This window comes from Canis lupus, chromosome 26 (assembly GCF_003254725.2).
Source record: "Canis lupus dingo isolate Sandy chromosome 26, ASM325472v2, whole genome shotgun sequence".
In the NCBI taxonomy this organism is placed as follows: Eukaryota; Metazoa; Chordata; class Mammalia; order Carnivora; family Canidae; genus Canis; species Canis lupus.
This window is the reverse complement of record NC_064268.1, coordinates 13,617,152-13,632,327: the sequence shown is the minus strand read 5'-3', so window position 1 is coordinate 13,632,327 and position 15,176 is coordinate 13,617,152. Positions and strand designations below refer to the sequence as shown.

Here is a 15,176-nt window from a genome sequence, read left to right as displayed (position 1 = left end):
TAGTGGTCAAGACACCAAGCAGGTATCCCGACAGACAAAGAACCAGGTGGGAGCCCTTTCACTTTCTATGACCTATCCTTGGACGTCGCAGTGTCACTTCTACAGCATTCCGCTGCTCGGGGTCATGGGGTCTGGTCCAAGTTGAGAGGAAGGGGAAGTAGACTCCACTTCTTGATGGCAAACGGCAAAGTTCCAGAAGACCATGAGAGACTGAGAACATTGTACTAGGTAATGCCTACTTCCAAACATTCCTGGTTAAGACTCTTCCAATGGTTATAGACTCAAATGTGCAAAGGAAAGCAATAAAGCTTCTAGAGGAGAGCAGAGAATATATTCATGACTTGAGGATAGGCTGATGTGACATGATAAGAAATATATATTGGTCTCTGCATCTGGTTCCTGACACAAAGCCCCTGAATCCCTTATGATTTCCTGAGTGATGGGTGTGATTGGATCATCTTACACAGAGCTCTTAAATCCCTTTGGAATTTCCTGGGTGATAGGAGCATCTTTTGTTCTAAGGAGGTCAACTCTTGGGCTCCTGAATAGCTTCAGGGTAGGGGCCAGTCACCAGAAAGATTAAGCCAGGATTAGAGGCTTAGAACTTTCAGCCCCTCTGGGGAGAGGTTTGGGGCTAGCAACTGAGTCAGAAGTAAATCACTCCTATATGATGCTTCCATAAACATCTGTAGACTGTGGGCTTGCAGAGCTTCTGGAGTGGTGATCGATCCATGTTCTGGAGGGTGTCTCCAGGGGAACCAAAGCTCATGTGCTTGAGACCCTTCCAGATCTCGCCCTGCCTACCTCTTCATCTGGGTGTTCATCTATAGACTTTATAAGAAGTGAGTAAAGATAAGTAAATGCTTCCCTGAATTTTGTGAGCTGTTCTAGCAAATGATCAAACCAGAGGTTGGGGCTAGTGGTGTCGTTGTGGCAACTCCTGGCTTTGTAGCCACGTCAGAAGTGTGGGTACCCGTTACTTGTGACAGGCATCTGAGGGGGTGCCATCTTGTGGGACTGGGCCCTTGACTTGGAACTGATGCTAACTGTGTATGGTTAGTGTCAGAAGTGAATTATAGGACACTTGGTTGGTGTCCCAAAAGTTGTAGAATTGATTGATGTGAGGGGAAAAAACCCCCACACATTTGGTGTCAGAAGTGTTGTAGGTAGAGAAACAGTTTTTCTTTAGCAAATATTTCTGAAACAGGACACACATGCATACACACAGATGCATAAGGAAAATAATTGACCATTTGGACTTCACTAGAACTTCTGTTCATCAAAATATTCCATTAAGACAATGAAAACGCAAACCAGAATGGGAGAAGATAGTTGGAATAAAGATTCCAACAGAGGGGGTGCCTGGCTGGCTCAGTTGGTTAAGAGTCTGCCTTCAGCCCAGGTCATGATCCTGGAGTTCCAGGATCGAGCCCCACATAGAGCCCCACGTCAGTCTCCCTGCTCAGCAACAGAGGACTCATGTCTAGATTATTGAAAGAACTCCTATAAATCAATAAGGAAAAGACAAACAATTCAATTTTTTTAATGGGCAAAACACATGAATAAGCTTTTCACAAAAGAGTAATCCAAATGGTCAATAAGCCTATCAAAAGAGCATCAATATCATTAATGATTAAGGGAATGTAATACAAACCACAATGAGAATTTTTATATATGTAAAAACTTAGGTGGACACCTAAGATTTTTGAACTTTCTGTATATGAATTTTACACAGACACGTGCAACAATGGCTAAAATGACAAAAAAAAGAAACCTGTGAATACCGATGTGTTGACAATGCCTGGAGCAGCTGGAACACTCATATACTGAAGATAGGAGTGCAGATTACTACAAACACTTTGGGAAATTATTTAGCAGTATTTACTTAAGCAGAACGTAGTACGTATATACTCTATGAATATGCTCAGTAGCAATGTGTCAATGTGTGCACCAAAAGACATGGCCGAGAATGTTCATGGCAGCAGTATTTGTGACAGCCATCTTAGCTTCTTCAGGCTGCTGTAACAGAATACCGACTGATTGGCTTGTGAAGAACAGAAATTTATTTCTCATGGTTCCAGAGACTAGGAGGTCTAAGATCAGGGTGCTGCTAGACTTTGTGTCTGGTGAAGACCCACTTCCTGGTTCATAGATGACCATCTTCTTGCTGTGTCCTCCCTGGTGGAAGGGACAGGGATCTCTCTAGTTATTCTTTTAGAAGGGCACTAATCCCATTCATAGGGACTTCACCCTCATGACCTAATCACCTCCCCAGGGCACCACCTCCTAATACAATCACACTGATTAGGTTTGTTCCAACACGAGTTTTAGAGGCACGCAAACATTCCATCTACAGCAAACTCCAAACTGGAAACAACCCAAATATCATCCATAGTAGAAAAGATACAGAAAGCGTGGCATATTCTTATGATGTTATAATTGCGACACTATATATGGAACATACACAGCAATGACTTTGGACAAACTCAATCATATGGTGAGATCTCACTCACATGCCATTGAGTGAAAGACAGAGCTACACGATTCCGTTTACATTAGATTTACAGCCGAGCAAAACAAATTGTGAGGATAAAAGCAAATTAGTGGCTATCTTTGGTGAGGGGGGATGGGGATAACCGGGAAGGGCATGAGGAACATTTTTGAGGCATTGTAAATTTCTGCATCTTAATCTGGGTGGTGATTATGAGGTTGTGTCACTTTGTAAAAACTCACCAGGCTTGTATACTTTTATATTACACATATTATTCATAATTCGATGAAAACGTTTCCTTTTAAAAGATAATTATGCCCAAGGTCTGTAGCAGAGGTCAGCAAACTGTGGCCCTTAGGTCAAATCCAGCCCACTGCCTGTTTTATAAAGTTTTATTGGGACACAGCCATATTCACACATATTCATATACATACTGTTTAGGGCTGTTGATGTGCTACAATGACAGGGTTGAGTAATGTGACAGAGGGAGGCTGGCCCACAAACCCTAACATATGCACTACTTTTCTTTTACAGAAAAAAATTGCTGACTGCTGTTCTATAACATACAACCTTGGGGCTTCATTTAATCCTTCCATGTATATTAGAGAAGAGTCCGGACTGTTTTTCAAGAAAGATGTTGGCCCTATTAAAAGGCTCGCCTTCGGCCCACACTCATGCATAGTTGGGGTGCCTTCTATTAGCCGGATACCCCCTTGGGTTCAGTGCTTTAAGATTCCATACCAGGAGGCCAGCCCCACCCTACCTTCCCGTGATTCTCAAAGTAATTTGATTTGCTTTCAATTTTCTTGCCTAATTCTGCTTTTAAAAATTCTAATCATTCGAATTATGAAAGTAATACATATCTTTTGTAACAATTCAAACAACAAAGAAGTGTCTAAAATAAAATTAGCAGACTCCCCTGCACCTCTCCAATCCAGCTCCCTCAATGCAATCACTATTAGCAGTTTGATATAAATGTTTCCCCACAGTTTCCTTTATTTATAAAAACATATAAAAACCTACTTAGAGGGTGTGACTTTTTGGGGGGTCTTTTTATTTTTATTTTTTTTTAATGAAAACAGAATCACACTTGCTTTTATTCTATTTAGCAAAGTATTGCAGGCCTATCTCTCTGTCAATATGTATGATTTTATTTTATAATTTTTAATAGCTATGCTGCATTCCTCAATGTGAATATATCCTGATTTCTTCAGCCATTGTCCTATTAATGTACATTCAGATTGTTTCCAGGTTATTTTTTTGTTGTTGTTGTTTTAACTATTACAAACGATACTGCAATAAACTTCTTCATATATTTATGTCTTTATATACTGGCATTTTCGTTTCTGGTGGATATATTCCCAGAAGTGAGTATGCCGGGCCACAGTTTAAATTCTCAAAAATACCAACAGTTAATTTTCCACGACGCTATAATAATTTACAGCCTCTCCCCCCATGGTGTTGGAGCGAACTGGATTCCTCACACCCTTGCCAGCTCTGGATGCTACACATATTTTCCATTTTTGCCAATCTGATGGGTAAAAAATAGTATCTCATTGTTCTCATTTGCATTTCCCTGACAAGTGAGCCTGAGCATCTTTTCATATGTTTATTGGCTATTTGCATTTCTGCTTCTGTGAATTCTGTAGCCTTGGCCCATGCTTCTCCTGGGTGATTGGTCTTTTTCTTATTAATTTGTAGGGTCATTTTATAAATTAAGAATATTAACTCTTTGTTAATTATCCGGCTGCAAAGATTTTCTTTGTTTATTGTATGTTTTTCCACGGCTCTGCTTTTGATTAAAAAAAATTAAATCTCTGTCCCCCAGGTTCTTGCTAAGAATATAACTAAAACTGTTTGCTCTTTAATTCTTATCAGAATCTCAGCTGTGAGAAATAATATATGTGGTGCTCTGTTTAAAGCAGTGGTTCTCAAACATTTTCTAATTTTAAGTAACAGACACTCCCCCCCCAGCATCTCCCCTCACCCCAGCGTTTTTCCCCCAGACACATGATTAGATAGATAAAAGAGGAACTGCCATAGTGAACTTTGGTTTGGGGGCTCAGTGATTAGTGTGCAGAGGGTCTGTCACTTCTGTCTTGCGGCCCCTGAGATGCTGTGAGAACCACCAGTTCTCCCTGGAACCTAGTTTGAGAATCACTAATCTAAAGGCTCTGCACCCCCTCCATCTATTTAATCAGTTTTGTACAGTGTGTTCCATAGAATATTAAGTAGGGATATTAACAAGTGCTTTGTGAAGAAAAGACTCTGGGATTGTTCTATGGCCTGCCAAAATGAGGCATGCTTTCCCTTTTTGAACTAGATCACACTTTGATTCTTTTGAGATGGAAATGCTAGCGTACCAAGAGACAGGAACTGGACAAAGGGTGACACACACCCTTTATTTCTCTTCATACGCAACGCCAAAACAAATAGACAGTTATTGCCCTAGCTGCTCCTGGCCATCTGCTGAAGTTGCAACTCTAGTTTTCTGACTGGTCTGAGCGAGTACTGCTCACTTAGGGATCAGGGTTATGGAGCACCGAGGGGACCAGCGAGGGACAGGTGGGGGCTGACCCCTTTTTATTTTCCCAGGGGCAGAAGTTGTGGGTTCTTGGTGACACTCAAGCACTCCTGTCTTCTGCCTTATTTGGAATTTGGAAGGACACATTTCTCCCTAATCTTTTTTATTTTTTCTATTTTTCTGAGCCATACCTATAACAAAGAACAGGTAAAAAGGACTTTACACAAAGGTGCTTTAAACAGGAGATTTGCAGATACTACCTTTTATTTTTCCTAGGTCCTTTCAAGAAAAGACAAAGGAAAGAGATATTGGCATAACTTGTTTAAGAATAGCAATCTGGTAATCCCGTATGCTCTTAAGAGAAAGAACTCTGCATAATAGGAGCAGTGAACCTACGTCCCATTTGGAGACTATGCCTAGGTTCTTGCACAACAGTGGTCAGAGAAGCTTGGGAAATGCTGGGCTTCTTTCCTGTGGGGCTTCTCAGAGCCTTCTCAGAGCCTTCTCAGAGCCCCAGAACACTATAAAACCAGTGTTCACTGTGAGGTTCCAAAAGGAAGACACGGGTGAGTTTCCTACTTTTTCTTGACCACAGAACCCCTTGTGGGCAGGAGGTCTCCAGGAATGGTAATCTGTTGTCTACCCTTTAGAAAAGGCTGAGCCAGATAGTCTTATATTTTGCCTTAGCTAAAACCAGACTCTCCGAGAACTGCACTCTTTTCTTTGGCAACTTACAGATTTGTTTGTATTAAAGTTCCATTAACTTACATTGAGGGACATAATATGGAATTCATTGCATCAACTTGCTATAATTTTTGCTGCAAGGAGGTTGTAATTTTATGTAGCCCATTGCTAGTAAAAGCTGGGGTTCCATAAGCAATTGGTTTGTTTACATCTAATACCAGGAATTTAGTATAGTTCCCTCTTTGCCCTTACCACCAGGATGCTCAAGGCCACTGCAAATAATGGTGTTGAAATCTGTGGTATATATTTTGGGTTCCAATCTTGTCCTTTATTTCAATATATCTTTCTCCCTTTTTATTTTCACTTAGTCCCTATTTCCTTTTTTATCCTTGTTTTAAATTTTTTTCTACTTTATTGATATACGTACACAAGCTACCATTTAATCCTATTCGTCAGATGTAATGGGGTGTAATAATAAAACAAGTACCTACCTGCCTATATATTCTAATTAGCATATATATGTATATATTACGTTTTTATTTTAATCACCTGGGGTTTGTCACAAGTGCACTCCTTAATCCCATCACCTATTTGACCCATCCTCCTGCTCCTCTCCCCTCTGGGAAGATGTTCTCTATAGTCCAGAGTTTGTTTCTTGATTTGTCTCTCTCTTTTTCTTTTTTCTCTCTTTGCTCATTTGTTTTGTTTCTTAAATTCCACATATGAATGAAATCATATGGTATTTGTCTTTTTCTGACTATTTTGCTTAGCATAATACTGTCTAGCTCCATCCACACCATTGCAAACGGTAAAGATTTCATTCCTTTTCATAGCTGGGTAATATTCCATCGTGTATATATGCCACACCTTTATCTATTCATCAGTTGATGGACACCTGGGCTGCTTCCATATCTTGGCTATTGTAGATAATGCTGTTATGAACATAGGGGTGCATGTATCCCTTTGAATTAGTGTTGTTGTATTCTTTGGATAAATATCCAATAGTGGGATTGCTAGATCATAGAGTAGCTCTATTTTTAACTTTCTGAGGAACCTCCATACAGTTTCCCAGAGTGGCTGCACCAGGATTCCCCTTTCTCCGCATCCTCGCTGACACCTGTTGTTTCTAGTGTTGTTGATATTAGCCATTCTGATAGGTGTCAGGTGATATCTCATTGTCGTTTTGATTTGGATTTCCCTGATGGTAAGTGATGCTGAGCATCTTTTTATGTGTCTGTTGGCCATCTGGATGTCTTCTTTGGAGACATGTCTGTTCATGTCTTTTGCCCATTTTTTAATTGGATTCTTTATAATGGTATTGAGTTTTAGTCTTAATTGCATATACTAAATGCCTACTATGTGCAAGGCACCTGCTAGGGCCATGGGGAAAAAAAGATTAAACCAGCTGTGGTGCTTGTCAGTGAATGACTTAGTGTTGCTGTGAAACAGATGTAATTACCACAATCAATGGGCATGAATAAGCACCACAGTGTGATGTGTTAAGGAATAATGAAGTATGTTCAAAGCACATGCCAGGGGGACTGAGTCAAGACACCAATCAAGACAGGCAGAGCTGCCTAAGGACTCCCAGCTTTGGGGTCAGCTCCCAGCTGTCCAGGTCTTTGGTGTCAACCACAAGCCAGGTGAGCGAGCTAGTTTTCCAATGATTCCAGCCCCAGAAATACTGAGTAGAGCAGAGAGGGCACCTCTAAGCCCTGCCCGAATGACAGATGTGTGACCAAACCAAATATGGTAGTTTTGAACTAAAATGAAAAAGTGCTGTTGGAATCCAGTGAAGGAGTAAATGACCTTATGGAGAAGAGGGTGAGGAAGGCTGGGGAGAGAGCAAGCAGGGGAATTATCAGGCTGAAGCTATGGGCAAGGTCCAGGGTATTTGCTCTCAACTGAAAAGGAGGAAAAGATGTGCAAGATTGTGTGTATGAGTCTGTGCCTTTTCTGAAAAGAAGGTCCATTGCTCTCATCAGATTCTCAGAAGAATTTGCGGCCCACAAAAGCTTAATATCCACTGCTGTGAAAGGGTGAGTAGACAGTTGCCAGGACAGCAAAGGGCAGAAAAAAGCTCAAAGACATCGAAGCAGTGGAGTCTGTAGGGTAGAAGTGAATCTCCAGATTCACATTCATTCACTCACTTAATCATTCTTTCCTTCAATAGATAATTTATTGAACACCCACTATGGATCAGGCATTGTGAACACGATTGTCCCTTTACAGACCTCACAGGCTCTAGACACTTTCCCAGAAGGCTGTCCTAATTCCCACATCTCTCCCACTAGCCTGGAAGACGGGCCCCAGAGTCTACCCTTCTTCTTCCAGGCATTTGGAGTTTTATTTCTTCTCCCCCTGCAGCCCTTGTAGTAAGAGCCGTCAACAAGCCATGAGTCCCTAAGACTGCTCCAGGAAGTAACTTTACCACCCTATCTCAGCCTTTTTCTCAATCAGCATGAAAGTACCATGATTTCTGTCTTGAGAACCAAAAAACCCCCATAAGGAGTGAAGGCTTCTTTCTAAGTTGAACCAGTAAAGGGCCATGGCTAAAAAGCAAAGCTGGAGAGAGAGCTTAGCCATGTGATGTGAGATGCTTCCACTGCACTGTGATTTCAGTTTAAGTCTTGATTGCGCACAAACAGCACCTCTCAGCACGCAAGTCTCCAAAAACCTGGGCATCTTTGAAGACTTGTTTTTCTTTTTCTCTTTCCCCCCTCCCTGTTCTCCCTCTGCCTTGCTTTCGCATCATCCTCTCGGAACATCAGGAGAGCTTTACCCTATATTCACGAATGGGATTCTTGGTTTTATCACACTGACTCGCAGTTTCATGTACTGTACCTCAGATTTTCCATCTCTGAAATGGGTATGATTATACAGGAAAGTAATGTTTGCGGAAACTTTAAGGACTTCAGGTGGTGAGTTTTGTAGAAGTTGCACGCACGCACGCACGCACACGCACAGTATCTGATTAGCCTCCAGGCAGAGTAAGGACAACAGAATTTCCTCAGAACAGTCTAAGCAGAGAACATCTGGTTCCCTTACCTGTTGATGCATTTGTCTCTATGTTTGGTTGGATTAAGCTGCTGATAAACTAGCCTGCAGCCACCTCATACTCACTCTTGAAACTCCAAACCTTCTCTTTCAGGCAAGGAGCCACCAACTCTGGGTGGTTAGAAGTACAGGAAGGGGAATGTACATGTTTCCTTTCCTACTCTGTTCCCAGGACACAGGTTCATGCTTGCCTTTCACTCCCAAGTGAGTTTAGCCATTGGAAGTCTTCCCTGAACACTGGCGGACTCAGAGAATCTCTTCCCAGTGTCCCTTAGACCAGTATTTCCGTCCTGATGCAAAATTCTTATCACCTATATGTTGTCCGGAAAGTGGAATTGTCATGGGGAAGTCTTTCTGTGTTGCAGGGAAAGTCAGGGATGTCAGGGGAAAGAAGACAGCTCTGTAGCTTAGTGGTTAAATAGAAAAAAAAAAAAAGCAGGACAAAACAAAACAAAACAAAAAAACAACACACACACACACACACACACACACACAAAACAAAAAGCAAAATCCCCACAAGGCTCTGAGTTTAAAAGCCAATCCTACTTAAAAGATTTTGTTATTTCCTAAACGTTGTGTAATGTGCCTGTTGTTTTTGCCTGTCTAGCAGCCATTCCCCTTACCTCTGGAAAGAACAATCCAATCATCTTGGTAGTATCATTAAACAGTGTCTTGCCCTCCTCTGGCCATGAGGTAAGCCCATGACTGTGGCTATGCCAGACATATTCTCCCAGAGATTTGAATCTCAAAGATCTCCATAGGGTTGGAGCTCATTTATCCAGGTGTCTGTGCCCTAAAGAGACTGTCTCTTAATTCTCCTAGGTCTCCAGAACTTCTCTCATCTCTGTCCCTTCTGAGAACTATTCTTTGGCTATTACTTCTATTCCGTGAATCCCCCAAGCCATTCCAATGTATATTCTTCCTTCCTTTCTTCCTTCCTCTCTCTCTCTCTCTTTCTCTCCCTCTCTCTCTCATTCTCCCCCTCTTCCTTCCCTCTTTTTTTTTTTTGCTTAAGTTCGTTAGTGTCAACTTCTGCCTCCAGCCATAATGAAATAACTAGTACCAGACTTGTTTTCCATCTGTACACAACTAAAAAGCTGAAAAAATATATATACAAAACAACAGTTTTCAGATATTGAGCAACAGGCAGTGTGGAACTGTGAACCCTGAAAAAAATCGAGACAAATGAAGTAAGCCCTGATCACCTTGGCTTTCTGCCTAGAAGTACCTTTTAGATTGCAGCACAGGGAGGGGAATCCCAAGCAGGGCATGGAAGTTTCTCTGAGTTGAGGACATATAGATTATTTTATGTGGAGGTTGAAGAGGCTGCAATTTGTGAGGCAAAGTCCCAGAGAGAAGGTGCTGCAATATAAATAGTGACAAAAGTCTGTATAGGGAGGCCCATGGGTGATTGGTTGAATACAAAATTACCCAGGCATTGAGCAGAATGCTATAAACAACTACCAGAGGAATAAACTGAATAATTCCCAGAGCTCTCATAAGACTGGGAGACATTCAAGTTTTAGCAAACCAGAATGGGAATAACTTGTTGAACATCCAAGTCATTTTTTAGCGACAACAGTGAGGTCACACCAAAGTAGTAGGGCTAAACTTTCCTTAGAAGAGAGGCTCCACAGGCCACCTGAGTGGCTCAGTTGGTTGTGTCTAACTCCTGATTTTGGCTCAGGTCATGATCTCAGGGTCCTGGGATTGAGCCTCTTGTCAAGCTCTGCGCTCAGTAAGGAGTCTGCTTGGGATTCTCTCTCTCTCTCTGCCTCTGCCACTCCTCTGCCAAAATAAAATAAATAAATCTTTAAAAAGGAAGGAGGAGGAGGAGGAGGAGGAGGAGGAGAAGAAGAAGAAGAAGAAGAAGAAGAAGAAGAAGAAGAAGAAGAAGAAGAAGAAAGTCTCTACTTCAACAAAGCTTTCTAAGAAGCCTAAAAAAAATCAAACTGACCAGTAAGTAACTTAACTGCCTGCCAAATGAATTCCAAAGGAAAATGACAAAAATCTAGACATTCAAAATCATAATATTAATAATGTCTAGCATCCAACATAAAATTACTAGACATGTAAAGAAGCAAGAAAATGTGGCCCATTACCATGAGAAATACCAGTTAGTATATACCCAAAATGACAAAGATGATGTAATTAACAGACATGGATTTTCAAACAGCTATTACAGATATGTTCAAAGATTTATTTATTTACTTATTTACTTTTATTAAAGATTTTATTTATTTATTTACAAGAGACACAGACAGAGAGAGAGGCAGAGGGAGGAGAAGCAGGTTCCATGCAGGGAGCCCAATGTGGGACTCGATCCCAGGACTCTGGGATCATGCCCTGAGTTGAAGGCAGACACTCAACCACTGAGCCACCCAGGCGTCCCTGTTCAAAGATTTAAAGGAAAGCATGAACATAAGGAGAAGTGGAAGTCTTTTTAAAGAACAAATGAAACTTCTAGGGAGGAAAAACATAATCTCCAAAATGAAAACTTCACTGGATAGGCTTAACAGCATTTTAATGATTGCAGAAGAAAAATATAGTGCACATGATGACATAATGAGATAAGCTTATACGGCACAAGGAGAAGAAAGGAACCACTGCAACAATATTAGATGGTCAACCCTGCATGTAATCAGAGCCCCAGTAGGAAAGGAGGGCAGAACAAAATACTTGAAATGATAATGGCTGAAGATATTCCAAAAACTGAAAAAAGACTATAAAGCTACAGAAACCCTGCAAGGTACAGGCAGGACAAACACAAAGAAAACAACTTAAAACTGGCAATGAAAAGAAAATCCTGAAAACAGCCAAGATGAAAAGAAATATTACATTCAATGAACAAAGATAAGAAATACCACTGATTCTCCTCCTTAAAAACAATGCAAGCCATAAAATAAGACAATGGAATGACATCCTTAATATGTTGAGTTAAAAAAACAGAAAAACAAAAACAAACAAAAAACCTGTCAACAAAGAGGCTACATTCAGTGAAAACCATCCTCAGAAAATGAAGATGAAATAAAAATGTTTTTCAGACAGACAAAAGGTGGTAGAATTTGTCACCAGCAGGCTTGCACTGTAAGAAATATTACAAGTTCTTTTTCAGGCTGAAGAAAAATGATACCAGGTGGAAACTCAGATCTACTCAAGGAATGACGAATACCAGAATTTTTAAATATGTGAATAAAGATAAGAGAATTTGTATTTTCGCTTTTTATTTTAAGTTATCCAGACTCAGCCTGCCTTTCAGAATCTAGTATCAAGACACAAAGGATTGTATGGATTTTTAGAATTATCTCACCTTTGTAGCAAGTATGCAAAATGCTAACATCTGTTAGTTATGGACAGAAAACACATGATTAATTGTCATAGTAATCTTTATGTATATAAATATTTAATATTTATTCATTTATTTATTCAAATCTATGAATGTCTGTTAAAAACATTAAAAATAGGGGCTCTTGGGGTGGTTCAGTCGATTAAGCATCTGCCTTTGGCTCAGGTCATGGTCCCAGGGTCCTGGGATGGAGCCCCACGTCGGGCTCTGTGCTCAGCAGGGTGCTTGCTTCTCCCTCTGTTGTGCACACGCACACACACTCTTTCTCTGTCAAATAAATAAATAAAATCTTTTAAAAAATCAAAGAATAAAAACATTAGAAATATATCAACTCTTCTATTTTGTAGATGAGCCACACAAAGCCTTGAGATTTTTGTGATTTTCGTGAGGCATGACACAATAGTCTCAGTGCACTAACTACATCTTTTGTGTTCCCAGGGCTGAGGGGATCACATCACAGCCTGTGTGACATGGATGATGTCTCCTGTCCCCAGCTCCCACTGGAGACCTACTGGCACCGTACCATCAGCTCTGGACTGTCTTTCCTTCTCTGTTGTTGGCCTCTGGCAATTGCCCCAACTTCCTTAGAGACTCTGGTATGCATTAACAATAATTATCCTTTTCTTTTTTTTTTTTTTTAAGATTTTATTTATTTATTTTAGGGAGAGAGAATATGAGTGGCAGGGCCAGAAGGAGAGGGGGAGAGAGAATCCCAAGCAGACTCCCTGCTGAGCAAGGAGCCAACACAGGGCTCGATCTCATCACTCTGACATCACAACTTGAGCCAAAATCAAGAGTTGGGTGCTCAACTGACTGAGCCACCCAGTCGCCCCAATAATTAGTTTTTTCAACATCTCCATTTCCTAGCAGGGTGGTTTTCAGGTCATCCCCCCATTGCACAGAGGCGGAAACTGAGGCCTCAAGAGGTTAGAAACCTCACCCCACACCACATAGTTAGCAAGTGGCAGAACGGTGTTTAAACCCAGAACCTGTCGTCTGTCGTGCAATGTGAATGGTGGCTGGGGGACGGGGTCACACGCTCGGCCTGCAGCAGACTCTTATCCAGAACCAGAGATCCCAGCTCTCCTGCCTAGTCCCTGGAGTCCTCAAGCCTTTCCTGATAATCATGAAGCCCCAAGGAAAGGGAAGCTCCGTGTCCACCTAAGACACCTGGCAAGCGAGATGCCGTTAATGTGTTCAGTCTGCCCAAGGGGAAGGGGTTGCTGGGGCCAGGACCCAGCAAAAGCAAGCTGGGGGTGCTCTGGTCATTTCCTACCGCTGCCGTAACAAATCCTTGGTGTTCCTCGACCTGTAGCTGCATATAACACCCATCTCTCCTCCATCGTCCCCCTGCCTTGTCCTCTGTACGTCTCCGTGTGTTCTCCTTCTGTGTCTGATTTCCTTCTGCCTCGCTCTTGCAAGGACACCTGTCACTGGATTTACGGCCCACCCAGGTAATCCAGGATGATCTCCTCCGGAGACCCCGTCAGTTAATCACATCTAAAAAGCCCCCTTTCCCGGGGGATCCCAGTCACAGGCCCCAGGGCCTCCGGATGCCCTCACATCACTCTTGGGAGGGGGCATGAGGGGACCCACTGCAGTCAGAAAGGCTGCCCACGACTCCGCTCTGCTCTGAGCCCGGGGCCTGGGCGAGGGGCAGAGCCACACCGGGCTGCCGCCGGTGCCTCTTTTATTGTTTCGTCCTCTTCTCTTTTGTTTTGAGGTTTTCTGCCCTCTTTTCTGGAAGGTGCACGATGCTCGGCTCTGTGGTTATTTTCGCCTAACAGCTGTGTTTCCGGTGAGCAGCTGGGGGGATGCTTCTGAGTCAGCAAAACGGGAGCAGTAACCGCCAAGAAGCCGTTCAAGCAAGGCTAGAAATAAAGCAGCAGTTTCTTCCCCGTCCCCTCCTCCTTTCACTTCCCCACCCGTGGGCACCTTTTGAAAGTCTCAACAAAGCACTTGTAAAAAAAAAAAAAAAAAAAAAAAAAAAAAAAAAACCCTTGGAGCAGCAGACGCAGGCCTGGCTAAGGGTGGCCCTCGGCTCAGCTTTCCAAAAAACCCCCAAACCGAGAGAGAGATCCCGGGAAGGACTCCGCCAAGCCAGCTGGGCTGTGTGTCCGGGAGGCCCCTCTCGAGATGCCCCCGCGCCCCGCCGCCCCCCTTGGCTGGTGTCTTGCAAGTTTCCCACAGGTCTGAGCAGTGAAAGCAGAGGCGGCCGGGCCTGGGGTGGTTTTCCAGGGCGTGGCTGCAAGTTGCCTTCCCCCAGGCCCGGGGCTCTGCGCTCTGCAGCCTGTTTTTCAAAGGTGCTGGATTCCACCCCGGGGCCTCCGAGGCAGCCTCCAGACTTCTGCCCCGGCCAGGGAATGTAGCCCCAAAGCACAGCGAGGCGCTGCATGCTCCTGCCCAGGGCAGGCCTGGAACAGGCGGCAAGGCAGGGGCCCGGAGCGCCAGGCTCGGTGCATGCTGGTGCCTGCAAAAGGCTCACGGGAGAGCGAGACAGCTGCACTCCGGGGCTCGCTGCTGCTGTTCTGAGAAAGAAGGGAACAAATAAATTTAGCTCCATCCTACGCATCCTTCACAGCTGCTTATTGACCAAACAGAAAGAGGCCTCTGTTTCCACCCGGGCTTCTCAGCTATTTTGCCTGCTGAGGTCTGCCACCGCAGCCCGCGCGGGGGACTTTGCCAGGGGGCGACTGCCGCCGGCCACCTCGAGCCCCTGGGGAGATGGTTGCACGAGGAGCTCGTGCAAGGTGTGTGCTGCTCTTTGGCCATCCTGAAACAAAATGGCACACGTCAACGTTTCCGCGGGGGCCTCGGCTCCTGGAACTTCTGATGTGTCCCTCTGGAAGCCAGAGCGCGCACAAGGCTCGAGGGACGTGTGGCTGCTCCGAGGCCGGCCTGTGGTTCCCGGAGCCATTAGTTTAATAGCACCATTTGTGGAAATAAAGAACTCGCTGACTGGGTTTGCGAGTTAAGAGACTGGAACAAAGCACTGAGGAGGTTTCCTGCAGCTCACCAGGGGACAGGAGCTTCTGGGGGGGGAGGGCCGGTAAGCTGGGGCCTCCGGGTGGCGC

At 43.5% G+C, this 15,176-nt stretch overlaps 1 long non-coding RNA gene across 1 annotated transcript; it reads left to right on the top strand.

Moving 5' to 3' along the window:
* The first annotated feature begins 5,441 nt into the window (after positions 1 to 5,441).
* On the top strand, positions 5,442 to 14,673 carry LOC112676617 (uncharacterized). Its single transcript, XR_003146625.3, has 3 exons — positions 5,442 to 5,581; positions 12,541 to 12,698; positions 13,826 to 14,673. It is a non-coding gene; the product is annotated as an uncharacterized LOC112676617 (long non-coding RNA).
* The last annotated feature ends 503 nt before the right edge of the window (positions 14,674 to 15,176 follow it).